Below are 27,560 nucleotides of genomic sequence, written 5' to 3' on the forward strand. Positions count from 1 at the left end.
TTGTTTATTTTAAACTCCTAATTCTAGTTCATTTAATTATTTATTTGGCCAATTGCCCCGAATATTATTTTCTAACCTTTTTAGACCTAATTACATGGATCTATAGCTTAATTATATTTTTAAAGTGACTTGTTTCAAAATTTAATTTTTGGAAGGTCGTTAAGTGAGAATAGTGAATGCGCGTTTGGAAGCAATAACCGATTTGAGAGTACAATGAGCCTGGAAAATTGGAGACTTGTACATTAGTCTTAAAATAGGTATTTTTATGTTTAAGTGTTCAAGTGTTAGATAGTTATACTATCGTTATAAGAATTTCTTGAAAATTCCACTTTATCGCGCACGAATCGGAAGTACACGTTTTTACGCGTGCGATTAATTGAGGGACATTAGACCTTTATTTTTAGACCATTAAGAGTGAATAATAATAGTATGAATGTAAGTGCATTAGAGGTTTAGTGCACTAGTGCAACAAACTCAAGAGGAATCGAGAACAAAACGTGCGCGTGCGCGCGGGAGAAATAGTTGACTTTTGAATTAATTAGAGCCACATATTTTAGCTTATCTAAGAAGCTTCATTAGAGCCCAAAACACTCTCTTTTTGCTCCATTCCAGCCGTGCATATCAAGAAGAAAAGAACCAAATTTCTCCTCCAAATTCTTCTTCATTTCATCACTAAATTTCCACCAAATTGCCTCAAACTTTAACCACACTTTGTAATCTACTTGGAGAGCAACTCAAGCTACAAAACGAGCTTCAAATCCACGGTTTTTCTTGAGCAAGGAGGACCAAAGTTTCTGCCTTAATCATCTAAGAAAGTAAGTGACGATCAACCTTGCAAATCTTTACTGATGGAAGTTGTTTAGCACTTATGAGTTCATAATTTCTTATGGGTAGCTTTAAATTGTTGGAAAATTGGTGAGTGGGCTCTATGAACTCCCACTATGGCTTGATGGACTGATTTTGTGAGTTTTGATGTTAATAATGTTGGATTAGTGCTTAAATTAGTAGAAATGAGTGATATTATGGATGAAAACTCAAAGGAAGTGAAAGGGAGAATTTTTCAATTTCTGCCCCTGTGAATGCCGTGACCTTTAGAGCATTTTTTTGAAGTTCTATTGACTTTTTTATGATGTATATAAGGAAATGAAATTATTTTTAATGCTGGAGGAATAAGGAAATGGTTGGTGGAATGGCTTAACGAAGGGCTCCACGTGAGCATGTATCCTTTTAATGAATGTATTATCATTACTTTATATTGTAAATGTTTTCTGGATTACTTGTTATTACATGATTAATGTCCTTGTTTAATTATTTGGCTATGTGTATGGAACCTCACAGGACTTTTAGTTCATTCCGTTAGCTTTGTTTTCCTTACAGGGGATGCGAGCGAGGGCATGAGTCCTGTGCAGACTAGTTTGGTCTAGTTTTTTGAAATTTTATTTTTTTTATTGTTCTAGCGCTGGTGCTTGGATAAGGTTGGATGTAGTAAGAACTTAAAGCTTTTGTTCTAATTGGGATTGTATTTCTGTTTGAGATGGATATGAATGTAAGTATATGTTTCAAGTTTGGGAATTATTTTTCGCTTAGTCGCAAGGTTATATCTTATTTCACTTGATGAGAGCGATCGAGTCCTGGCGAGAACTGGGCGGGCGGTCCGCCAAACCCTTTGGTTCACCTTAAGGGAAGGTGGGGCTGTCACACTTATCAATCAAGTATACATTTTGATTGTGGCGTTTTTCTACTTGTAACTTCATTTCACTTACTCGAGTGATTGTGGGTTGAGGTTAAGTCCAAGGTTCACATCATAGAGTTAGGTGTTCGAGTGTCGCTTCACCTACCAACTTGATTTGAACTTGGTTGCTTGAGTAGTATTATCTCACTGGGCAATTAGCTCACTCTATTCCTTTTATTTTCCTTACAGGAAAATAAATACTTTTGGACTGCAATTGATAATTGGTTGCCGAAATGAGTTAGTTGGACATATCTTTTGTATAGCTCATTTATTGAAACCCTAAATGTACTTTTGGGACCGTTTCCCTTTTGATTTGGCAAACCAGACTTGTATCCACTTTTGAATACTTTTGTATGCCACTTTGGCTTGTAAATGCTAAGTTTCAAGATGTGAATGTTTGCTTGATATTTGGTTGGGTTCTGACGGGTCGGTTACTATTCATGGCCGACTCCGAATTTTATTTTTTTTATTTTGGGTTATTTTGACATTTTGACTAGTTTCACGCGCGTTTGTAAGTTCTGGAACGCAATAGATCGCTCTAACTGCACCGTTAGTCCTGGCGAGAGTTGGGCAGGCAGTCCGCTAACCCCTTTTGGTTCGCCTTAGGGGAAGGTGGGGCTGTCACAGGTGGTATCAGAGCTGCTTCGCGTGGTCTCTGCGCGGAGTGAGCTTGGGCCAAGTGGTGTTATGGTCCTACTTTTGGTGAAGGTGTTTAAAGGGTTGAGTGCTCTTTTGAGCATAAGCTATGAACCGTGCATGTTATAAGTGTAAAATCTCTATCATGGAACTTGAGGAAGACAGATAAGTATGTTGGGTAAGAATCTTTAATATGGATCATTTACGCTTGGGACCGGCCGGCTCGAGTTGTGAATTATCTTAGTTTAGATTCTTGGACCTGAGTACAAAAGGGTGGAGAGCGCTAAACCAAGGGTCCGTATCTTGATTGAATCTGAGGTAAGTCTTGATGGCCAAGGACAAGGTACGGAAGATTTTACATTGGACCTAGTAATTAGACTGGTCGAGGGGGTTTGATATGAAAGTGTTATCACGAACTACTCTTGTAGTAGTCTGGCTTGAGTTTTCTAGAGGGTGGCTAGATTGTGAGGGAATTCGCACCTAAGACCTGTTCCCTTTTGCTATGACCGTAAGGACTTGATAAGTGATTACTTGACTTTGAGTTAGTCTAACTACAACCATAGAGGTATTTTCAACCCTTCTTGTGAGATTCGATAACCGTAGCTTGGTTCTCGATAAACTAACCTTGCCTATGTTTTCTTGATATTTATCCCTTGCTGTCAAAGTATGGACCTGACTTGATTATTATTATGTCGAGATCGAGAGTTTGAAATTAGGTATGGAAATTTGAGAGAAAGGATTTGGCCTCTATACCTGTATGCATCTAAGTTTAATTTTTCGTGGTTGGTTTGGAAGTGAGGGAACTTAACAGTTATATGGTTAAACTCCCAAGTGTATTTTGTTATTTATTTTAATTCTCTAATTTGCCTGGCAGGCTATCACTCGAGTTCGAGCGAATCGGTAAGATGGCACATTTAGCTGATATATATAAGGAGATAGAGATTCTTCGAAAGGAAGTAGAGTTCCAAAAGAGATTAGCTGAACACTGGGAAGGGCGATGGAAACAGGAGTATTCAGAAAAAATTGAGCTGCTGTGCAAGAACATAGAGCTGGAAAAGAAATATGAAGGGATTCCAGAAGAGGTACGAAGTAGGTTTGAGTTAGTGTCTTCGTCAGGTCAAATGGCCTCTCAGGACCTTCCTAGTAATAAAGATGAGAGAGGTGAAGGAAATGCTCGCGACCACAAAGGGAAACGTAAAGAGATAGATGGAAATGGAGCTGCTATGAGGGATAAAGGAAGAAAGAAGAAAAAGAATGGACCCTTCAAGAAGAGGTGTGTGGCTGCTAGGTGTGAAACGTGTAACAAAAGTCATATGGGAATATGTTATGTGAAAATTGGTGCCTGCTTTAGATGCGGCCAACTGGGACACCAAGTGAGGAACTGCCCAGAACAAATGAATTTTGGGATGGTGAAGCTGCTGTAATAGTTAAAATCGGCAAGTAGTGATGTGTTAGCTGAAATAATTGTATTTATAAACCAATGTGTATGCAACCTATATGTAGTAAGTATGTTTACGATAAAAGTAGTGGACCTAGTACTGGATATTTTGATGAGTAATATTAAATAGTGGTGATTTGACAGTATCTTTTATTATCTTTTAGCCTTGATATTAAGTGGAATTTGCGTCTGTGGTTCGGAAAGGGGAAACTTTTGATGTCTTCACTGATTTGCTTAGCATGGCGTTTTGGTCATAACACTATTACGATTTCTCTTTAGCTAGTTTGTGGTATGTGAGAAAATTTCGAGGGCGAAATTCTTTTAAGGGGGAGAGAGTGTGAGAACCCGTAAATTTCTTTATTTCTAGGCCTTATTTGATTTATTTGCACGCCTTTTATGCATCTTCTTTATTAGAAAAAATTTCTAAATAATGTTATTGGGTAAATATAGTTTTTAGATGATTTTTCTAGTATCAAATAGTTTTTGAAAAATTAAGAGCGTATACCGGACGTGGGACCCACTAGTGCAAAAAGTTCAGAAAAATTCGGCCAACTAGGTTAAGTTTTGGATACTGGATTTAATTTACCGGGTGTTAAGAGCTATTTGGATTGGTGTGAGAGGGAACAAAGAGATAGAGATTCATTAATTAGGTGACAAGTGTCACCATAGGGTTGGTAGAACTTTTTGACCATTATTTCTTGTTTTACCCTTTGACTTAAATAAACCAAAAAATTGCCAAAAATCATCAAAAAGCTTCATCTTGTGGCCGGCTCTCTCTCTCTCTAAGCAAAAGGAAGAAAACTCTCCAAGCTTTGCTCCAAATCATCAAAACCAACCATTGATTCTTGTTTTTGCTCCATAGAAAACATTAAGGAAGTGATAGTGAGGTGTTGTGTGGAGTTATTTGGAAAGCTAAGAGGACTTGTTGCTCTCTCTCTCTTGTTTCTAAGGTGAGTCATGAAGAACCACTCTCCTCCCTCTAATGATGCTTAATTTATGCTTAGTGGTGGTATAAGATGCAACTTTATGGATTATATTGTGAATTTTGGTTGGATTGATGAACTTTTATAATTTTTGGGGATTTTTCTGTTTTAATATGAACATGATTGTGTGGAAATATATGATGATTGGAAATGATGTTTAAGGACTCTATGAGGTGGAAAAGTGGATAATTGCAATCAATTTCTGTTTTGGACCAAAAATTGAAAAGTTAGGGTTTATGAAGTTACATTCTGCCCAGTTTTGTAGCTCCTAATTAGAGGCCGAATTGGCCTTGGTTTAAAACATGAAAGTTTTATGGAATGATATTTTAGAGGTGCCTACGAAATTTCAGGTCAATCGGAGTAGCGTAGCTTGAGAAAAGTCGAAATTACCCTTGCTGTTCTGGTTTTACCCGAATTGGAGAATTGCTTCTGTAATTGGTTATTTTTGTTAGGAATGCTTCCGAATTGGTTGTTGAGGCCTTCTGATGAAATGTATCCCTGTTTCTTAGATTTCAAATGGTTTTGGAATTTCTGGATTTGGAATTGGATAGCCTGATTTATGATGTTTCCGCTAGAATGCGTTCTGTGAATCTGTTTTTGTGATTCTGGTGTAGTATCTTGCATTTTTGACCTGGTTACACTCGAAACTGGGTTGAGTGACCTTCTGTAATATTGTAGCCCTATATCTTAGCTTCGAAATGGTGGAACTTGTACCTTCATCCGATAATCGTAGTGTCTTTGGTGCCATTACCGCAAAATGAGGTCGAAAACTGTTTTTTTCCAGGGTTACAACTAGTTTCATTTCCGGATTTTCTGGTTTTCCCTAATGCTTGTATATGCTTATGGAACCCTATTAGGGTCGTATTTGGCATTGGTTTATGACTCGTTATCGAGTCTCATTGTACTTGTTTGCGTGTTTTAGGGCGTGACTGTGGTTCACGACGTTCCTTTGACGGAAGTGCATGAAATATCACTTTCGAGCTTGGTGAGTGTACAACTCACTTATGTATTACTATATAGCTTTGATACTTGAACTTGATGAGTTGAATGTTAATTGATTGAAGTGAGAGCGTACTTTATCACTCTCAGTTATTGTTTATCAGGTTATTGGAATGTTACATGAAATGTTACATGAAATGAAAAATACTTGACTTGGTGGCGTTTGGACGAGTATCCAACGACCATGCTTGTTACCTTTGAGCTCAACACCTGTGGCCAGTTACTCGAGTCGGGCCGGCAAGGGCCTGGCCGATTAGATAACGAACCACGGTAGTCTATTTTGGGATCTTTGGGTATAAAGACCCTCGGTTCCGGTATACTCGAGTAATACTATAGTGCAAGTGTTTGGATTTCGGACCCGGTAGGGGTATGTTGGGTGGAAGGAATGAAAGTAAAGTGGAGTCTACGGTTGGTTACTTTTAAACATTGACGGAGAGTCAATGAGCTTCTATCAAGAATGCAAACGCGGAAAAGGGCTCTTGAGAGCTGCCCGTATCCTTTTATCACCACCATTAATGTGTGCCTTTGTTTACTTTTGATATATTGAAATGAAAAGCTTGATGCTTATATGAACTTGGTTGCTTGAGTAGTATTATCTCACTGGGCAATTAGCTCACTCTATTCCTTTTGTTTTCCTTACAGGAAAATAAATACTTTTGGACTGCAATTGATAATTGGTTGCCGAAATGAGCTAGTTGGACATATCTTTTGTATAGCTCATTTATTGAAACCCTAAATGTACTTTTGGGACCGTTTCCCTTTTGATTTGGCAAACCAGACTTGTATCCACTTTTGAATACTTTTGTATGCCACTTTGCCTTGTAAATGCTATGTGACGCCCCGAAAGAATGAGAGTGAGAACCCGGAAATTTTCTAATTTTCTAGGGTTTATTTTATTTAATCGCCCGCCTTTTCTACATTTTCTTTATTAGAAAAATTCCCCAGATAAAGTTTATGAGCAAAGATAGTTTTAAAATGATTTTTCTAGTATCGGTTAGTTTTTGAGAAATTAAGAGCGTATTTTGAACGTGGGACCCGCAAGTGCGGTAAATGCATTATATTTTTGACAACTTGTTGGAATTTTGTATTAAGTGATATTATTTTACAAAGTGTTAAGATATTTGTATTGGAGAGACAAAAAGATAAGTTTTAAACCAAAAGGTGACATGTGTCACCTTCTTATTCAAAGTTGGACTTTGACTAATTTGCATCACCTTTACTAAACCTCAAAAATTGACCAATTTCTCTCCATTTTAAGCTTGTCTTGGCCGAACCTCTTGGAGCCAAAATACAAGAAGAAAGCCTTCAACTCCAACTCCATTTCTTGCTCAATCTTGTGAATCAACCGTTAAACTTTCAAATTCTTCCACAAAAGTCACTTGTTTAGGAAGATTGAAGGTAGTGGTGGAGTGATTAGAGAAGGCAAAGGACTGAGCCATCAACTTTCTTGATATTTCAAGGTTCATGTCTAGCAATCCTTTCTTTGTTCTTGATTATGCTAAATTAGTGACTTGTGATGGCTAAAGAGATGGTTTGATGGATTATATCTTGAGTTGTGGTTGACTTGATGAAGTTTTATTATTATTGGGGATTTTTCTGTTTTAATATGAGCATGATTGTGTGGCTATCTATGATGATTGGAAATGGTATATAATGATTCTAGAAGGTAGAAAAAGTGGACAATTGCAATCAGTTTCTGTTTTGGAAGAAATTTCAGAAAATTAGGTTTTGTGAAGGAACATTCTGCCCGAATTTTTAACTCATATATATAGGCCGAATTGGCCTTGGATTAAAACATAAAAGTTGTAGGAAATGACATTTTAGAGGTTCCTACAAAATTTCAGGTCAATCGGAGTAGTGTAGAGTGAGAAAAGTCGAAATTACTATTGCTGTTCTGGTTTTACCCGAATGTAAGAATTGCGCCTGTAATTGGTTGTTTTGGCTGGAATTGCTTCTGAATTGGTTGTTTAGGCCTTCTGATGAAATTTACCCCTGTTTCTTAGCTTTCATATGGTTTTGGAATTTATGGATTTGGACTTGGATAGCCTGTTTTATTATGTTTCCGCTAGAATGCGTTATGTGAATCTGTTTTTGTGATTCTGGTATAGTATCTTGCATTTTTTACCTGGTTACACTCGAAACTGGGTTGAGTGACCTTCTGTAATGTTGTAGCCCTGTATTTTAGCTTCGAAACGGTGGGTCTTTCACCTTCATCCGACAATCGTAGCGCCTTTGGTGCCATTACCGTAAAATGACGTCAAAACTGTTTTTCTGGTTTTGAGTTTAACTTTCATTTCCGGACTTTTCCCTAGCTACTTGGAGCTTGCTGAATGGCTATTGGATGAACTTGTTGTTGTGTGTGTACCTTTGGGTTGGAATGAGGAAATAATGAAGCCAGAATGGCTGGAAAAGTTAGCAAATTCAGGGGAAGTGCTGTCCGAACTTTGAAGGGATTTGTTTGCATTGAGTTTGTGATCTAAGACTTGGATTTGAGCAAGGCAATGTTATATGCTGGATGGTTTCTGAGCCATGGAGGTGAGTGACCTTAAACTATTTCCAAAGTACTTGTGAAATGTTTCTTGCATTATTTATTTGATTGCATATCATGCGTGCTTGCATGTGGATTCATGATATGATTTTGGCTTCAATGAGTTCTGGGAAAGTCTGTGCTGGACACCAACGTCTCCACCCTATTTATGGTTCATGTTCATGTTATCTGGAGCTCAAAAAGGGGCTCCCTCTCAATGTTAATGTTAAATGATCTATTTGAGCGTTGGGTGTTCAAGTGTAATGATTTCACTAGCTCACGAGAGCAATAAACGTACATTTGATCTCTGAATCATGACATCATCGAAATGATAGAAATGCAACATTGTGAAATATATTTGATTACTGATTTCACCGGTTACTCGCTGAGCTTCTAGCTCACCCCAAAAATATTTTATTCCCCTCCACAGGGCTCAAAGCGAAGGAAGGACTTGTTGTGCTTATTCACATGTCTGGATGGCCTATATCTTGTACAGTTTGGATTTGGAATCATTTTATGTATAGTTGGGAATTGTTTCCGCTTCGCTTATGACATGTAATTTTTGGAGAATTTGATGTATATTGGAGATTTATATTGTAATATTTGAGTTTTATCTTGTAATCTGTTTGAGGAATGTAGTGAACGACTGAGTCCCGGCGAGAGCTGGGCAGGCGGCCCGCCGAACCCTCTGGTTCGCCTTAGGGGGAGGTGGGGCTGTCACATGCTAAGTTTCAAGATGTGAATGTTTGCTTGATATTTGGTTGGGTTCTGACGGGTCGGTTACTATTCATGGCCGATTCCGGATTTCATTTTTTTAATTTTATTTTATTTTGGGTTATTTTGACATTTTGACTTGTTTTACGCGCGTTTGTAAGTTCCGGAACGCAATAGATCGCTCTAACTGCACCGTTAGTCCTGGCGAGAGCTGGGCAGGCAGTCCGCTAACCCCTTTTGGTTCGCCTTAGGGGAAGGTGGGTCTGTCACAGATACTTTTCTGCTCTAAATGACTTTTGCAACACTGATTAGTAAGGACATAAGGATTATTCTTCGTTGGGAACAAGCTAGTATTATATTTCGATAGGTTATACAACTATGAAACTTGTAAATTGATAAATGTTCTAAATAAAGATTTGTAGCTTCAATTCCTACATAATATGGCTTTGTATTGCTGGTCTTACTAAAGCATGCGCTCACAGGACTCGAGAGAGTTAAAAAGGATATTCATTGAAAATATTTTGAACTACTCAGTAATCAAGCTGAGAATTTCGAGGGCGAAATTCTTTAAGGGGGAGAGAGTGTGAGAACCCTCATTTTTAAAATACAATTTCCCCAAACTACATGCCTTGAACCAAAATTTAAACCACCTCTTATATGCCCTAGCATTATATTTCACAATGTGTTACAACAAATCCCTTGTATTGACCCTCACTTTAAAACACAATTTTCTTACTTACATGCCTTATTATAAGATCTAGACCATTTAATATATGCCCTTACAAATTATTTTCTATGTGTTATAATAATTTCCCTGCATTTCATTTCAATTCATTTTACTTGAAGTAAAATATTTCCTTGAGCTAGGTTGTAAATAATTCACCACTTGTAATTGTCCAAGTGTTCTTTTATTAGTGGTAGAGACTTTATGTGAGAGATTAGAGGTGTTGAATAATTATTGGTGCATTTGGAAAGGTAAGAATGGCATTAGTCAAAGATTAAGAAAGGTTAGGACAATAATGGAGCCATGTGGCAAAACCCTAGCCATGTATCTTGTTTGACCAAAGGATTAGAGGAATTTTAAACCAACTTTGCTTCATTTTCCTCCAAAATTTCGTCCACCTTAAGGGCTTCCAAGGGAAGGAAGAAAACCCCATCTTCTTGCTATGACAACCTTAGTTTGATCTTGAACAAAAACCAAAAGAGAAAGATCTAGAGTTTGTGAGAAAATTTCCTTCAATCTTTGAGGTTGTTTCAAGCCTAAAGCTTCTATTGTGGTGGTTTGTTTGGTGACCAAAGCAACTTGTAAGTAAGGTATGTAATCTTTAAAATTTGGGTTTATGATGTTATATCATCTACTTGAGGTTGAAATGGTGAAAACAACTTGTTATGGTTGAATTTGGGGTTAGTTTCTTGAGTTAATCAAGTAATGGTTAGGTTTACTAATATGCATACCAAGTGTTTGATGAAATGTCTAACCCTTATTCATGTGTGTTTATGAAGTATTGATATGTTTTAAACCCCTATTTAGTTGGATCTAATACTTGTTATGTGCAAGGAATGAAAATAACAAGAAGAGTAGAAGTTAGAAATTTTTAAAGTGTGCTGACCGAAACTTTTTAAGCTTGCTGCCCGGTTTTTCCTTGATATTTTCATGCACATTTTGGCTACAAATGTGAGTATTATATGTTGGGTTATGTGTGTGGAGGTTGTCTACAAAAAAATTAGCCAATTTGGTTGAATAAATTTTGAGTTATAAACAAAGGAGGAAAACTGGACTAGGTCCAGAAATTTCCTGTCCCGCCATCTTGTTAAGGTCATAACGTGTTACTCACTGATCGGAATTGAGTGCCGTTTGTGGCAATTGAAAGTAGACTCTTAGAGCTTTAAAACGGTACAAAGCTCATTTTCTGGTTCATCCCGAGCGATCCGTGGAGAGTCTGGAAAGTTTGCTGTCCGGGAAGTACTGTTCATCCGAGACAGTCCAGAAAGTTCATTTGGTTTCTTAATTTTGAGCCACTTATGTTGGGATTTGGGAAATGGTTTCTTCTAGACAAATTTACCCTTATGAACCTAGTTTCCAATGCAACTGGCGGAACCTAATTCTGACTTTGCCACAATGAGCAATGACCGTTTTCCCGAGGCTGGCCGGGCGAGACAGTTTAACCCGTAATGAAGCCTTTGAGCTGTAGTGAAACTTTTCTTTTGCCAAACTTTCATGTACATACTAGACTTGTTTTCCATGAACTTTCACCGTGGTTTAGACCCTATTTGCATGCCGGATTAAGTAGCTTAAGCTACTCACTTGGCCTCTTAATGAACCTATACTTTAGTAGGGAACGAATCCAATTATTAATGTTTTCACTCGTTGACCTAGGTTTGGGCAACGACGGTGGTCGTAACTGAGACGTTTGATGTCGATTATTACTTTTGCTTGATAGGTGAGTGTTCCACTACCTGCTACTTGTTATGTGAAATATTCGTGTACTTGAAAGTATTGAATTGTTATTGTTTGAGCCAAACACTGTTTTAATTAAAATTCAGGCGAGTGTGTACTTTATCGCACTCGACCTTCCTTATTTTTTCTTTTCACTGAGGCTCTACTTACTGAATGAATTAACATGAAATGAGATATTGCTATACATGACTGTGCTTAAGTTGCGTGGAAGACATTCCACCAACTACTGTTACTGTTTGGGTACCCAACCTCATAGGTGAGTCGGTTGTATCGAGCCAGCAAGGGCTTGGTCGAGAAGGCCGATAAACCTTGAGGACTGTTTACTGTTCACTGGAAATTGAATCATGCTTGGAGGTCCCTGGTGAAGCATAGCCGTTGTGCTTACTTGTTGTGTTGTCTAGCACCACCAGTGATAAAATCCTCGGCTTGATACTGTTTCATTGGAATCCTTGAGCATTGGAAACTCGGATTCCTGGTATACTCGAGTATTACCAAACTACTGTTTATGGAGTGCGGGTCCGGTGGGGGATTGTTTGGTGGACGGAGTGTGACAGCCCCACCTCCCCCTAAGGCGAACCAGAGGGTTCGGCGGGCCGCCTGCCCAGCTCTCGCCGGGACTCAGTCGCTCACTACATTCCTCAAACAGATTACAAGATAAAACTCAAATATTACATCAAATTCTCCACTAATAATTACATATCAAAAGCGAAGCGTCCATGCTTCCACTGCGCCACTCTGATCCATGATCCAACTGTTATACAAGAGGAAGTCCAAATTCAAAGTACACATGAGATAATTCATCCGGTCACAGGAATAAGTACTACAAGCGTTCCTTCGCCTTGAGCCCTGTGGAGGGGAATAAAATATTTTTGGGGTGAGCTAAAAGCTCAGCGAGTAACCAGTAAAATCCGAAATCAAATATATTTCACAATGTTGCATTTCGATCATTTCGATGATGTCATGATTCAGAGATCAAATGTACGTTTATTGCTCTCGTGAGCTAGTGAAATCATTGCACTTGAACACCCAACGCTCAAATAGATCATTTAACATTAACATTGAGAGGGAGCCCCTTTTTGAGCTCCAGATAAACATGAACATGAACCATAAACAAGGTGGAGACGTTGGTGTCCAGCACAAGACTTTCCCAGAACTCATTGAAGCCAAATCATGTCATGAATCCACATGCAAGCACGCATGATATGCAATCAAATAAATAATGCAAGAAACATTTCACAAGTACTTTGGAAATAGTTTAGGGTCACTCACCTCCATGGCTCAGAAACCATCCATCATATATCATTGCCTTGCTCAAATCCAAGCCTTATATCGGAAACTCAATGCAATCAAGTCCTTTAAAAGTTCGGACAGCACTTCCCCTAAATTTGCTAACTTTTCCAGCCATCATGGCTTCATTATTTCCTCATTTCAACCCAAAGGTACACACACAGCAACAAGTTCATCCAATAGCCATTCAGCAAGCTCCAAGTAGTACTAGTACAAGTCAAGCTAGGGAATAGTCCGGAAATGAAAGTTAAGCTCAAAACCAGAAAAACAGTTTTGGACGTCACTTTACGGTAATGGCACCAAAGGTACTACGAGTATCGGATGGAGGTCCAAGACCCACCGTTTCGAAACCAAGAACCAGGGCTACAACAATGTAGAAGGTCACTCAGTCCAAATCCCAGCACAACTAAGTCAAATATGCCAAATAACAAACCAGAACCGTAATTGCAGGTTTACAAATTACACTATGCTGTAATTAGTCCAACTCAGTCTATACAGGTCCAAATGCAGAAATTCCAAAGGCATACGGTAGCTAAGACATCAAGCTATATTTCATCAGAAGACCTAAACACCCAAATCCAAAACAATTCCAGTCAAAACAACCCATTTCAGACGCAGTTCTAACATCCTGATGAACCCAGAACAGCAATAGTAATTTCGACTTATCTCATTCTACACTACTTCAATTGACCTGAAATTTTACAGGAACCCTTAAAACATCAATACCTACAACTTTCATGTTTTGAGCCAAGGCCAATTCGGCCTCTATCTAGGACCAAAAATTTCGGACAGAATGAAGAACCAAGAACCCTAATTTTCCAGATTTCTTCCAAAACAGAAATTAATTGCAATCTTCAACTTTTTCCACCTCATAGAGTCCTTAAACATCATTTCCAATCATCATAGATAGCCACACAATCATGCTTATATTAAAACAGAAAATTCCCCAAAAATAATAAAACTTCATTATTTCAACCACAAATCAAGAATCAATCCATAAACTTGCATCTTATACAACCACTAAGCATGCTTTAAGCATCAATTAAAGGAGGAGGATGGTTCTTCACAACTTACCTTTAAAACAAGAGAGAGAGAGCTATGGGTCACCTTAACTTTCCAAACAACTTCACACACCAACTCACAATCACTACTTGAAGAGGTTTTATGGAAGGAATTCAAGATTAAACGGTTAGTTTGTGAGATTGGACAAGATTGGAGCAAGAAACTTGGAAGCTTTTCTTTCTTTTCTTGTAAGAAGAGGTTCAGCCAAGCTTGAAGGAAAAATGGAAGATTTTTGGTCAATTTTGATATTAATTTGGTAAAGGCATGAATAGTGGTCAAATGGCAAGACTAACTCTTATGGTGACACTTGTCACCTTTAGGTTTAAAACTTATCTTTTTGTCTCTCCAATACAAATATCTTAACACTTTGTAAAATAATATCACTTAATACAAAATTCCAACAAGTTGTCAAAAATATAATGCATTTACCGCACTTGCGGGTCCCACGTTCAAAATACGCTTTTAATTTCTCAAAAACTAACCGATACTAGAAAAATCATTTTCAAACTATCTTTGCTCATAAACTTTATCTGGGATTTTTTTCTAATCAAGAAAATGTAGAAAAGGCGGGTTTTGTTTTAAACAAAATAAACCCTAGAAAATTAAAAAATTTCCGGGTTCTCAAACTCTTTTTTTTCGGGGCGTCACACGGAGACTGGTGAAAGTGGTGTTCTACCGACCTATATACTGTTACAAGTGTTGACGGAGTGTCAACAGGAGGCAATTATGATCAAGCTCAAGTGGACCTTTGGCTTTTGAAAGCCACCCGTATCCTTGAATTGAACTGTGATTAAACTGTTATTTTACTGTACGGTGTTTAGTTGGCTATTTTGTGATTTTATGTGGCTATGTGTTCACTTGTTTACCTGGAACCTCACTGGGCTTTAACTCACCCCATTCCCTTTGTTTTCCTTAACAGATCGGGAAGGGATTTGATCGAGGGCTTTCTTAGCTTTATTTTGCCGTTCTTGCGTTTTGAGGTTGTAACTTTCGTTTAAGCAGACTTGTAAGCTTAAATTCTTAAGGGTGATTTATATTATGTAATTTTGAGTAAAGCGTAGTAAGTTGGCATGCGATGATATATGTACTAAGCTGAATTGTTGAATTAGTGATTATGTTTGAGTTAGTGTTTCAATCCCCTGCATTGTCAAATGTTACATTCGTTTCATTGATGATATTAGTACTTTGAACGACTGAGTCCTGGCGAGAGCTGGGCAGGCAGTCCGCTGATACCCTAGGGTTTGTCCTAGGGAGAGGTGGGGCTGTCACAACTTTTATCCTCACCCTATTGGTTAGTTAGTCGAATCGAGCCAGTAAGGGCTTGGTCGAGCTAGTAAAGGCTTGGTCAAGGAGACTGGCAAACCATAGGTACTGTTTATTATTTATTGTTTATTGTATAATCTTTTGGATATGGTCCACTGGATTCGGTATGCTCGGGTATTACCATCATTCTTGCTTTGGAGTTCAAGCCCGGTAAGGGAGTTGATTGGTGGATAAAAATTGGTGTAAAATGGAGATCTACGGTCATGGTTTTGCTTCTTTAAAAATTGACGGAGTGTCAACAGGTTCAGATCAAGTAATGTAACGGTAATTTGGCTCTTGAAAGCCATCTGTATCCTTCTACTTTGAAATGATTGTTACTTGTAGTGTTATTGTTTCTTTTACGAACTTTACACTCGCTTATTTTGAGATTTCAAGTTTTACATATGGCCAACTTGCTACTTGGGTCTGCATGAAGTTTTGGAACCTCATTGAGGTTTGGCTCACTCTATTAGTTTTGTTTTCCTAACAAGGGGTTACGAGCATAGGCGTGAAGCTGGAAAGGTGTGACTGCCCCACCTCACCCTAAGGCGAACCAAAGGGTTCGACGGACCGCCTGCCCAGTTCTCACCAGGACTACTAAGCCGAACACGCACAAGCTAAAACGTTCCGAATAATATTACAGTGCTTAAACGATTCGACGACTGCGAATAATGAAAAATGAAAACGAAATTTAAAATGAACAGTGACTGCCACGTCACAATCCGGCTGGTTTCTGGCTGGATTGGAGGCAGTAGCAACCCAAAAATTTTTTCAAACTCCCCTGCAAATCCGGCTAGATATCCGGCCAAGAACTGGCCGAATACTCTGTCGGATTCCATTGAACAGTTTCCCGCCATTTTTTTTTTCCGATCAAATCCACTTTCGCCCGAAATCCCACCGGATACAAGTAAAGTTTATATAAACCCATAAAACGTATACCCACCAACAAATACACGGAAGAAACATGAATAAACACTTTTATACATATACTAGAACTTTACAAGCCAAAGTGTGATGCTTGATCAAAATACAATTAGGGTTTCAACTACATAGAAGCTATACAAAAGAATAGCTAGAGCTCGCTCTACTTCTTTCTTCAAAATCACGGTTCAAAAGTGTTGTCCCCTGTAAGGAAAACAAAAGATAATGGGAAAGGGGGTGAACTTACGCTCAATGAGGTACCAAAAGTACTAGTAGTCAAAATCATGGCATTTCACTTTTAATCAACCAAACACACATACCAGATATAAGAATGAAACAATTAAATACAGGAATTCAAATGGAAAGAATACAGGTGGCTCTCAGGAGCCAAAATTTCCCAATTTTTGTACTTGATCCCAACTCGTTGACTCTCTGTCAACGCTCGAAGAAACAACATGACCGTAGACCCCTCTTACGCCAAATTCGGTTCACCAAACATACCCCTTGCCGGGTCAGTACGCCAAACAGGAACAGGAATGGTAATACTCGAGTATACCGGAATCAAGGGTCTCAATACCCAAAGATTCCCCAGGAACAGGCACCCATGGATTGTCAATTATCTCGACCAAGCCCTTGCTGGCTCGATTTAATTAACTCCCCATGAGGTTGAGCTCAAATTTAACAGGAAGGTCGTTGGACACACTTCCAAACGATCTCATAACAAGCGCAAGTAACAAGTTCAAGTTCATAACAAGTACACGTAATAGATTCCAGTTCATACAGTACAGGCAAGAGAACGAGTGTGATAAAGTACACCCCCGTCTCATTCAGAATAACAAAGTTCATAGTTATCCATGTCACAAATTTCAAGTAGAGATGAACCAATTAAACAACAATTTAGGGGAGTGGTACACTCACCAGTTCAAGTAAGGATAACTTCAAAAGTTTCCTTCCCAAGTATGGCTTTAATCGCCGGCACTTCCTAGAACAATCAAGGGAAAACACTTAAGACTCGACTCCAAGACCTAGTAAATGGAATTCGCAAGTGCGAATAAAGGCACACTCGCCTAGCCCTGACCAAGTCATAAATAATGCCTAGTATGTCACATTTCCACGCATTTCAAGTATTTCAAGTCAACATACAGGTAACATGCAAATCAAGTTACTTGTACATGCATGAATGAGATATCAAGTGTTTAGTTGAGTTAGGTCAAGTGCGATAAAGTACACACTCGCCTATGAATGTCAAATTAGGTGTTTAGTAAATTTCTTGCAACAATGAGCAGGGAACATGCAGTTGAAACACTCACCAATGATTTACTATTTTCCAAAACCAAGTTCAGGTTCAACTCCCTGGTTAGAGTCAAAATCTGCGATAAAATATCGTATAGCAACTTGAAATCAATTAGGGTTTCAAAATATAAGAGTTTCGCTTAAAGAAAACCAAGTAAATAGAATTCATTGAAGTAGTACTCATTTTATTTATCAAACCCTAGAAAATTCATGCTCGCTCTTTTAGTTTCGATAAAGAAGCATTTAAAACTTTTAAGTTCGCAACTTGGTATAAGAAACAAGAAAATCTTGTTTAAAGTGGTCGCTACTTTCTCTTTATAAAATATATAAGTTTTAGCAAAAAATTCAGCTTATACATCCCTACTAAGGGGAACTCAAATACCCTAAACAATCTAGGTTCAATTCAACCAAGAATCACCACTCAAGTTCCAATTTCACTTGCTTGAACTTCACGAAATAAAATAGACAGCATTTCCTTTGTATTTTCCTAATTTTCCAGCCATTTCAAGGCTTTATTTTCTTCTCAAATCAGCCCCAAATCAACACACAAGTAACAAGATAAAACAGCTCTTAATCTAGGCCATAAAACCATCTAATTGTAGCTCATTTCCAACATATATCATCACAATATCAAAGCTGAAAATTTCTCTATTAAAGCTGAAATTGTGGAACTAAAGTTGGAAATTCCTAGTTGAAAGCTAAAAAGTCACAATAAAGCTATAAATCTTCACACAAGTCCATAACAAAGCTAAATACCATCATATGATAGCTGAGAAACACAAATCAAGGCTGGAAAATGAAACCCTAAGCTGGAAAATTCCACCAATTTCACAAATCCATGATATCTTCCATACAACTTCCATATTCAAGTCATCTATCTAATAAAATGCAAGATAAGAGAGATAATAAGAGTTTCTTAGCTTAATACCTTCAAATCTCAAGGAAAAACACAAAACCAAGGTTGCCTATGCAAGATCACTCCACCCCAAGCTTCCTTGTCACCTTGTTGCAAGTTTGTTCGGTTTATTTTTGTGATTTCAACTCAAACAAGGCAAGAATCAAGATGAAAATTGAAGCTCTCTCCTCTCTTTTTTCTCTCCAAACTCACGGCCAAACCAAGCAAGAAATGAAAAAAAATTAGTCCAAGAGAAAGATAAGAAGAAAGGAAATGGTCGTGGTCAAACATCTCTTGGATTACCAACACTTGTCACCAATTTTTCCTCTTTTTTTTTCTTTTCCTCTTGTTTTTAGGTCAAGAATTTCGGCTGGTCTAAGGGTCAAATTAGGGAGAATTAAATGAAATAAAACCAAGGAGATTAAGGTAAGAAAATATTGCTCAAGCGGTGTACTCAACTGGTAACAAATAGTGCACGTCAGTTCAAGCCTATTTTCCTTAACTCTCTCGTACTTTTGTTTTAACTTATAATTCACTAACTTATTATTAGCACTTCTAATCACATACTTCCTCTTAATTAATAACCGCTCTTATCCACCAAATTTAGTACACACACCTCACCAAGTGATCACACTACCAAAATGTACCAAAAACACACCAAAAACCCTAGTATGCACCATTCCTTTAGAAAACTCATAACTTGAGTTATAATTATCAAATATTCATACAACTTGGCCTATTAAAAGTGTAGATACCAAATTTTTGGTGTAATTTCATTTACCTTTTATTTTTAGATTTTTATTTGTAGTGTTAGAATTCGTTTTTTAGTTTTTAGTTTCTAGTTTTATTTCTAGTTTTATTGAATTTCTTGAAAAAAAAAAAGAAAAAAAAAGAAGAAGAAAAAGAAAAAGCATTCAAAAAATATGATTTAGTCGTTTGTAATTTAAATTCAATGCTTTCTTGAAAGTGAAAAAAAAAAGGAAAAAAAGTGAAAAATGATGAAAAAATGAAAAATGAAAGAAAAAGATTGAAAATGGCAATTTTGTTGTTTTAGTTTGTTTATTTTGATGTAAAATTGTTGTTTTTTATTACTTAGTTTTTTGTGATTGGAAAGGTATCTCGTGGGCCTTCTGAGTGACCCGATTTTAAAATTTCCTGTCAGCGGTCAGTCCCCATTGCTAAAGCATCCATCGTTCGAGATGTTCGCAGCCTAATAACACAGGTAAGTATTTGGTGTCTACTTCTTTGTCTCAAGTTTTTTCAAAACTTAGACAAAGAGGGGCAAACTGTAGACACCAAATTTTTGGTGTTTTATTATTTATTTATTTACTATTCGTTTTTCATTTGTTCTATTTTTATTTGTCACAATTAGTTTTATTTATTTTTAGTTTTAGTTGTTTTAGCCATTTTAGCGTAGAATTTCTCAAAGGAAAAAGAAAAGTGTTAAAAAATATATATATGTTTTAGTTGTTTAGTTTCATTATTTAAAATGAAAAGAAAAAAAATGAAAAATTGAAAATTGAAAATTGGAAAAAAGGAAAAAAAGGTCACGGCAATGCAGGAAGCTGCGTTTTTTGCCGCAGCTTGCAAAGGAGATTGGAAGAGGTCCTGGAGATGAAATTTGGAGCTGTAAAAGGCCAGGTGTCTAGGACACCTGGAGGGGGGATGAATCTAGAAGGATAGCTAGGTTTTGAGAGATAGAGAGAGGTTACGGGGGGCAGAAAAAGAAAAAAGGAGGCAGCCGCAAAGGGGTAGAAGAAAAAAAGAAAAACAGAACGGCTGAGAGTTTTGAGGGGTAAAAGGGAGAGACGGGAACAAGGGGAAATCAGAGAAAGAAAACCGTAAGAGTGGTGGGCTAGATTAGAACTGAAAGGCAAGAATAGAGGGGAGAGAGGATAATTTTTAGAAGGCAGCAAAGGAAAGGGCAGCCGCAAGAGAGAGAGTAAGAGAGATGGAAACACAGCAAAAGAAAAGGAAAGGCGGAGGTGACGGCTGAGAAAGGGAGAAAGGGAGAGGGTGTTTATGCTTGGAAAGGAAGAGAGAGTTTCGATAGGGTTCAGGCTAAACAAAACAGAGGGGCACGGCAAAAAATCTAGAGGGAGTTTTATAAGAGGGAGGCGGCTGTGGGGGTAGAGAGAGAAAAAACAGAGAGGCTACGAAGAGTTTCTGAAAGAGAAAACCGAGAGAGGGCTTTTTGGTGACGGCTGGGGGGAGGTTGAAGGAATAGAGAAAACTGCAGCCGAGAGAGAGTGTGAGATAAAGACTAAAGAGAGAGCTGGGGTTGACGGGCTTGAGAAGAGAGCTACGGCAAGCAGAGAGAATGACGGCTGAAACAGGCGGCTGGGTAGAGAGATCAGAAAACAGGAAAAGGAACGGAAAAAGGGAGCTTTACAGAAGATTTTCCGACAGGAAAAGGCTGACCTTTTAGCCTCCCTCGGATGCATTTTTCTCTTTGGCTATAGCTTTGTTTGAGGTGATTTAAATTTCTGAATAATCTACGTCATTTGGGGAGGAGATTTCGTGTTGAACATTTCTGGGAAAAACCACTGAAACCCTTGAATCGAAGCTCCAGTTGCGAGCTTGTCCCTGCCGCATGCCGCTGCGACGAAATTTTCTTGGCTTCGTTTCAGCCAACTTCCCCGCTTCATTCTGATCTCCCCAGGGCTCCTCAGGGAGAGATCTCGGTTTCTGGGTAAACTACATCATGGAAGGAACAATTTCTGTTGAGACATCTTGAACGAAAAACAACTGGAAGGGTGTCAAATCTGGCGACAAAGGAGCTGCTCTGCCTCCACTGCACCGAACGAAAACGCAGCAGAAACTTTTGCTTTGGCCCAGCAATTCAGGTGATCGTTTCTGAGCCCCTCCCACACTAGTTTACGTCCCTCATTGTTTATGGATGGAGATAGTTTCCTTTGACTGAAACTTTCATGAAATTTCAGATTATTGCGTGAGCTTCTCCTTTTCTCTTGAATGAATTGTTTTTCCTTGGGTTTTATTTGCTTCTGATGTTGCGAAAGGGCTGTCTTTTGTGGTTTGAATTCATCAAAAGAATAGAGGGTTTCCATGCTATTTGTTTTGTGATTCGAATAAATCAAAGTTGGCTTTCAATGATTCTGGTCTCGTGTTTTCCTTTTGTGGCATGTTCAGCCGCGTTGCGTTGATCAAAGTGTTTAGTCATTAAGTGATGTTGGAGTGAGGGTCTTTGCTGGCTTTTTGTTTGAAGTCTTCTATGAAACTTGCACTTGAAAGCTTAATGTTGCAGGAAAATTCTGGAATGAATGTTGCAGCAGAAATTTTGCTTCGATCACTTCGCAGACTCCTTATTGGCTTTGATGGATTTTTTTAGTTGCATCATGAAGCTGATGATGTTTGTAGTATGTTCCTGATGCATGTGTCTTTCCTGCTGTGTGTATTTTGGGGTTACTTCTATAGCCTTAATCTCACCCATAAAATGCTTTACCATTGGCTTTGTTAAAATGAAAGTTTGGAATTCTTGGCTGAAACAAAAAGCTGCGTCCCATTTTTATGTTTGCTGTCTCCCACGCTCCCCTCAGCGGTTCACCAAAGCTGGTTTAGGCATCTATCTTGCTAGTTTTCAGTTTTGTAGCATGAGCTAGGAAGAACAAACCAAAGTTGCTGGATTTTTTTTTAGCATTTGAATGTTCTTGTTTTTCTGGATTTTTGTGTTCCGAAGAGGGGGAAGAATGTGTGATCTTCTTATAAGTTTTCTTGTCTGTTTGGATTGTGTTAGATTAGGCGCTTCATTGCTTGGCTGGAAATTATGAAAGTGCATCAAGTTTGTTACAGAAACTCAAGTTTTCTACGTGGTTGCATGGAATCTGCATGCATGTTACAAAGAAAAATTGCATTCCAACCCCCCAGGTCTCCCTTTATTGCACTGTGGCCCAATTACATTCCAATCACCTGCAATTAGATCCTAATTTAATTACAACTTGAACCATTACTTGACCTTTTCTTGCTCTTGGACCTTCAAAGTTCCTAAAATGTTTCAATTGACCTTGATTGATTGGTTAGTGGTTGTTATTGGGTCCCTAGTCATTTTTTGTTATTTTAGAAACTTGATCAATGATTCACTTTTGCTTGGAAATTATGCATTACTTGACCATTTTAAGTTGCAATTGAAGAAAGATTCAATGATTTGGTGGATTCAAATTGCCTTATTTGCATTTTTATCATTAAATTGGTGCCTTAATCTCTTGCTTTGATGGTTTTAGCCCAAATTAGCTCTTTCTTCGGTGACTATAGCCCAAATTAAGTCTTGTTCACCTTATTAGCATTACACACGGGGAAGGTACAATTTCTTTTATTCCCTTTTGTCTCTCCTATGTGATCCAACGTGCTAAGTGAAAGTTGCATGTCTACTTTGCTTTCCTTGCTTTGCCTTAATTCCTTTCGTCTATTGCGTTTACTTTTGTTTTTATTAAGTCATTCTTTTATTTATTTATGGGGTATGTGTACACCTCTTGGCTTGTAATAGATAGGGCTTGGCGAGCGATTTGGTCCATTTTCCCCTTCCCCTTTTGTTTTAGTTAGCAAATGTAATAGATTCATTAGCTTGGTTGCATGCCTATGTGTTATGTGTTAAGTGCTTTATTAGGCTCTTGCATCTAGTCGAGCATGCTAAGTGTTATGTGCTACGTGTTTATAAGTGATTGGCATGTCTATTAGCTTTCCATAGCCATGGACGAATATGATGGATGAATGCACGTCACCACACTACTCCAACGCTAGTTGTGGTTCTTTGTTCCGTTTCCACTAGTCCAACGCTAGTCGGAATTCATAGAATGGGCTAGTCCAACGCTAGACCCTTAGGGATTTCCCCTCGTTAGTACATGTTTGCATGTTCATTACATGTCATGCATTCTTTTTAGTTTTATCATTTTGCATGCCCCTCGAACCCCTTTTCCCTTCATTTTAGGATTTTTGCATTTCATGCTAGTTATAGGGTTCATTTGCTTGAGTGTCCCCTTAAATATGGGATATAGACGAGTGTGGCTTTTTCTAAGCCTTAGCACGCTTGTTTTCCCTCTATAAAAGGGCAAATTGAGTCACGATTTAGGTCTCCCCGTACCCAATATGCATGGGTTCCCTAGGCTCATCCACTCTACCATTTTATACCCTCATCACACTTTCATTTTTCCTCCCATTTTGCACACGTGCACCTTTATGTTTCTTCACTTGCACACGAACACTTTTATCATCACTTGCACACGAACACTTTTATCATCACTTGCACACATGCACTTCATATTATCATTTCACATATCGTACCTTGCCCACTCACGTGCACATTTTCACTTACACATTCTTGTCTTTTATTACTTTTTCAAACTCATGTGCTCACATTGCATACATGCATTCCATTCATTTGCATCCCACTTGCATTATTCGTGACTTCTTCGAAGGATCGTTGTTGGGCTTCACAATTAATGTGATTGGCACCACTCAACCTTTGAAGAGAAATTTCCCCCAATACCCCTAGGTCTAGGGTTTGCATTCATGTAGTGCATCCAAATGTAATAAATTCTTTGATTAAAACAAGAAAATCTTTGATTAAATCATGCAACTAGCCTTGGCTAGGTCAAAGGGGTGCCTTGGATTTTATCCTTGCCTTCCCCTTTGTCAAATGTGACTCCCGAACCTTTTTCTTTGGTTTACGTGAGCTAGGAGTCGTTTAAAAAGGGTTTCTCACTAACTTTCTTAAAAAACTCATTTTTTTGGGTGACTTGGTACACCCTAACTCCATACCAAGTGGCGACTCCGCATTTTGTTTCAAAAAACCCTTTTTAAACTATAATTTTGGGTCAAATCGTCGCATTCTCAAAACCCCCATTTAGGCCCATTTTTCCAATCACAAAAAATACATTCTTTAAACCATTTATTTATTTTATCAAAAAATGGGGCGCGACAGTTGGCGACTCCACTGGGGACATTCGAGAGTCCAAGCAAATTTGATTTAATCAACCTTTTTCTTCTTTTAACCTTTTCATATATCACATTTGGGTGTTTTAGGGTTGCATTTTTCCTTTATTAGGATTTTTGCATTTCACGCGTATCCAACTACTCCCTCGCTCACGAATGTATGATTGGTTGATTGAATGTATGTTTACTTGCTTACCTCACGCTCGCATTGCATTTGGGGGGGTGTGTCACCTTAGAGCCTCGCGTTGGTTCTTGATCCCTCCCCTCCAAACGAGCACTAGCATACGCGCATACGCTTTAATTATTTTTACCCCTCATTTATTTTTCTTTTAGTGGTTTGTCACGCCACTCCACCCTATTAGGATTTTAGGCGACCCACTTGGACATGTGATCATATCACGACGTGTGCGTAGCATGATCCGAGGGGTCACTCGATCTTCCGCTTTAAACTTTAGGTTGATAACCTATTAGTTTTTAGTCGAAGGTTGAGGATTTTTTAGATTCGCCCAGACGGGTAGCCGTAACACGACGTGTGCGTAGCAACGTCTGGGGAATCGCTCGAGCCACCGACAAGGAACCTTGGGAGTGATGACCCTTGGTTTCCAAGTCTGAAGGCTCGGGGACCTATGACTTATCGAGTCTAGATGCATTAGTGAACCCTAACCTCATGCATCCATTTTAGTTTTACCTAGGATAGCGTCTGCCTTACCCTATTAGGGACACTATTCACGAGGGGAGGGGTCCAACCCCTTTCTCCTTTTATTGCTTTATTTCTTTGTGCTGATTTCGTTGCCACAATGTGTTATGTGTATTTATCTGGCTGAGCTAACCTTTCTTGGTTTTGTGTCCCCATTGCATTCACAAACCCTAGCAAATAAGAGGTCTGGCATGACCTTCTTTTAGAACCTACCCTCGTAGATAGGTTATTGCACGTTTAAAGATTTTGGTATATTGCATTCATAGATCAATAATTGCATAGCATTATAGGCCTACTTTAGGTCATGATTTCATTTCAAATTGCATGTTTTACTGCTTTAATAAAATGACATCATGCATAAACCCTAGAAAAGGAATGCCATTTAGGCGACCCCGTGCTAGGAATAAACCGCTCTGTGTCTCGGATACATAATCCAATGAGACTTGCACGTTTATATTTCCTGTACCATCCAAAGGGGGTAGTGCACAAGGTAAGGTGGGATCCGATCAGTTTCATGGAGCGATCTTTGGAATATGAGCGTCTAATAATCACTTTTTGGCCCTTTTATCAAGATTGGTAAAAATCCCTTGCTTAAAGGACATTAATTTGAAGAAATTCACAAACAATTCCTCGCTATTGAGATGATAAATAAATTGAGGCCAAAATTTGATTTTAGAAGGCTCATAGACTAATGCATCGCAATAAGCCGTCAATTCCATTCAATCCATTGGATCATGTTATTCATCAATTTCATCCAGTCCATTTTATCAATTTGTTCATTTGACTAGTTTATCCATTTTAGGGCAATCTAGTCGATTTTTGAATAAGATCACCGATTTCATTCCATTTATTTGATTAGTTTACCCATTCTTAGGTCAACTCAATCAATTTTGAATAAATTCAAATCATCAGATTCGTTCGATTTCATTTGACCAGTTTACCTATTTTTAGGACAATTCGGTCGATTTTGAATAAATCATCATTTCACTCGATCCGTTCGATCAATGGATTTCATTTTAAGGGTTATCCATTCGATTTTCAATAAATAAGCAAATTTCATTCAATGAATTTGACCATTTTACCCCTTTTGACACATCATGCATCGATCAAAATAAGCAATTCATTCGGACTTTGTCCTCATTTTTTAGGACGAATGTTTCTTCTCACTCCAAATTGGCCAAATGTTTCAAATCATTCTTCACTCAATCAATTGATCGGATTCATCAGGTATGGTATAGTGCCTACCCTAGAGGATCGCATTTTCATGCTAGGCCTACCCTTGGCATAAAAAGGGTTCCCCCATAGGACATGCATGCTGATTTTATAATCTTGATTACTAACTCTGGGTATTTTTCTTTTGTTTTTCCCCACCCCTGCATTCATAAAAATAAGTTCAATAAGGTGAAAAATATCTTTCCATATCTGATAACAATTTTAATCTGATAAGGTTTGAAAATTACAAGTATTACTTGATTCTCAGGCAAGCCTTACAATGTGAATTCGAAAATTCATTTGAAAGCGCTCGTGCAAAACATCTAAGGGATTTCATTGCTCAAAGGAAGAGGGCTATTAAGAGAGAAAATGTGTATACATGTGCAAAGGAATTTTGTAGAATTTTTCTCGTATGTATTGCTTTTAAATTTTTCAAACATTGGCATTAATGAATCTTTTATTCAGACAATTATTGTTTTGTATGTATATTCATGTACATTTCATTCTTTATTGAGCTCATTAAGAGATTTCATGATGAATTTTAAGAAATAAGACTGAATTGAGAGTTCTTTCAACCTCCAGCCTGAAAATTCGCAAGTGTATGCTTTCTAAAATCCTTGTGTACACTAGATTGCTGGTCCGAGCTACACAATAAGAGTGCTCAAAATTTAAAGAGGTCACTCAGAAGGCCCACGAGATACCTTTCTCCTTCACTTAACCCCAAAATAAAATCAGTCACATTGATTGATAAATTGCAAATTGAGGCAACCTTTGCTTGAAAATGTTCACTATGTCTAATCCAGTTCAATCCACATCTAAGCGAAAGCAAAAATGTGTATTATTCTTGTTTATTTTGAAAATTTGGAATGATACTTTGAGCATTCGTTTCTCTACCTATACACATTTTATCATTTGCTCTCCCATTTGAGCCTTTGAAAGAATAATTTCGTTTCAAATAAGAGCCCTAATGATCACTACCCTATATTGGAAAATTTTCAAATATCAAAAAGGGGAATGGATTTTCAATAACCATTTCGTTACTTTGGTTGTCATGAGGTGTAAGAATGATGCTTTGGCCGTCGTTTCTACAACCTAAACACTGATCATCCCTTGCATCCTCATTTGAGCTAAAAATTGGTGGTTCTTTTCAAGGGCACATATGATCGTACCCCACATTGGGGAGGGAGATTGGAGAATTTTCCAAAAAGGGGAAAAGCAAAAATGCTAGAAAAGGAGGGAACCGCAAATTGGGGAAATTTGATTCCACTTGGGTTCCAATTTTGAAAAAAAGAAAAGAGAAGAAAAGAAAGAAATTTGTCCGCGTGGATCGCCTATGTTTCACAAATATGGATGAACAAGGGTCTTCCTCAATCAGTTAATTCAGATACATGCCAGAAATTTCGCATTAATGAAAGTTTCCTTTCAGAGTTATTGTAAGGAACGGAATAAAAGTCAGGC

This window comes from Coffea arabica, chromosome 6e (assembly GCF_036785885.1).
Source record: "Coffea arabica cultivar ET-39 chromosome 6e, Coffea Arabica ET-39 HiFi, whole genome shotgun sequence".
Taxonomy (NCBI): domain Eukaryota; kingdom Viridiplantae; phylum Streptophyta; class Magnoliopsida; order Gentianales; family Rubiaceae; genus Coffea; species Coffea arabica.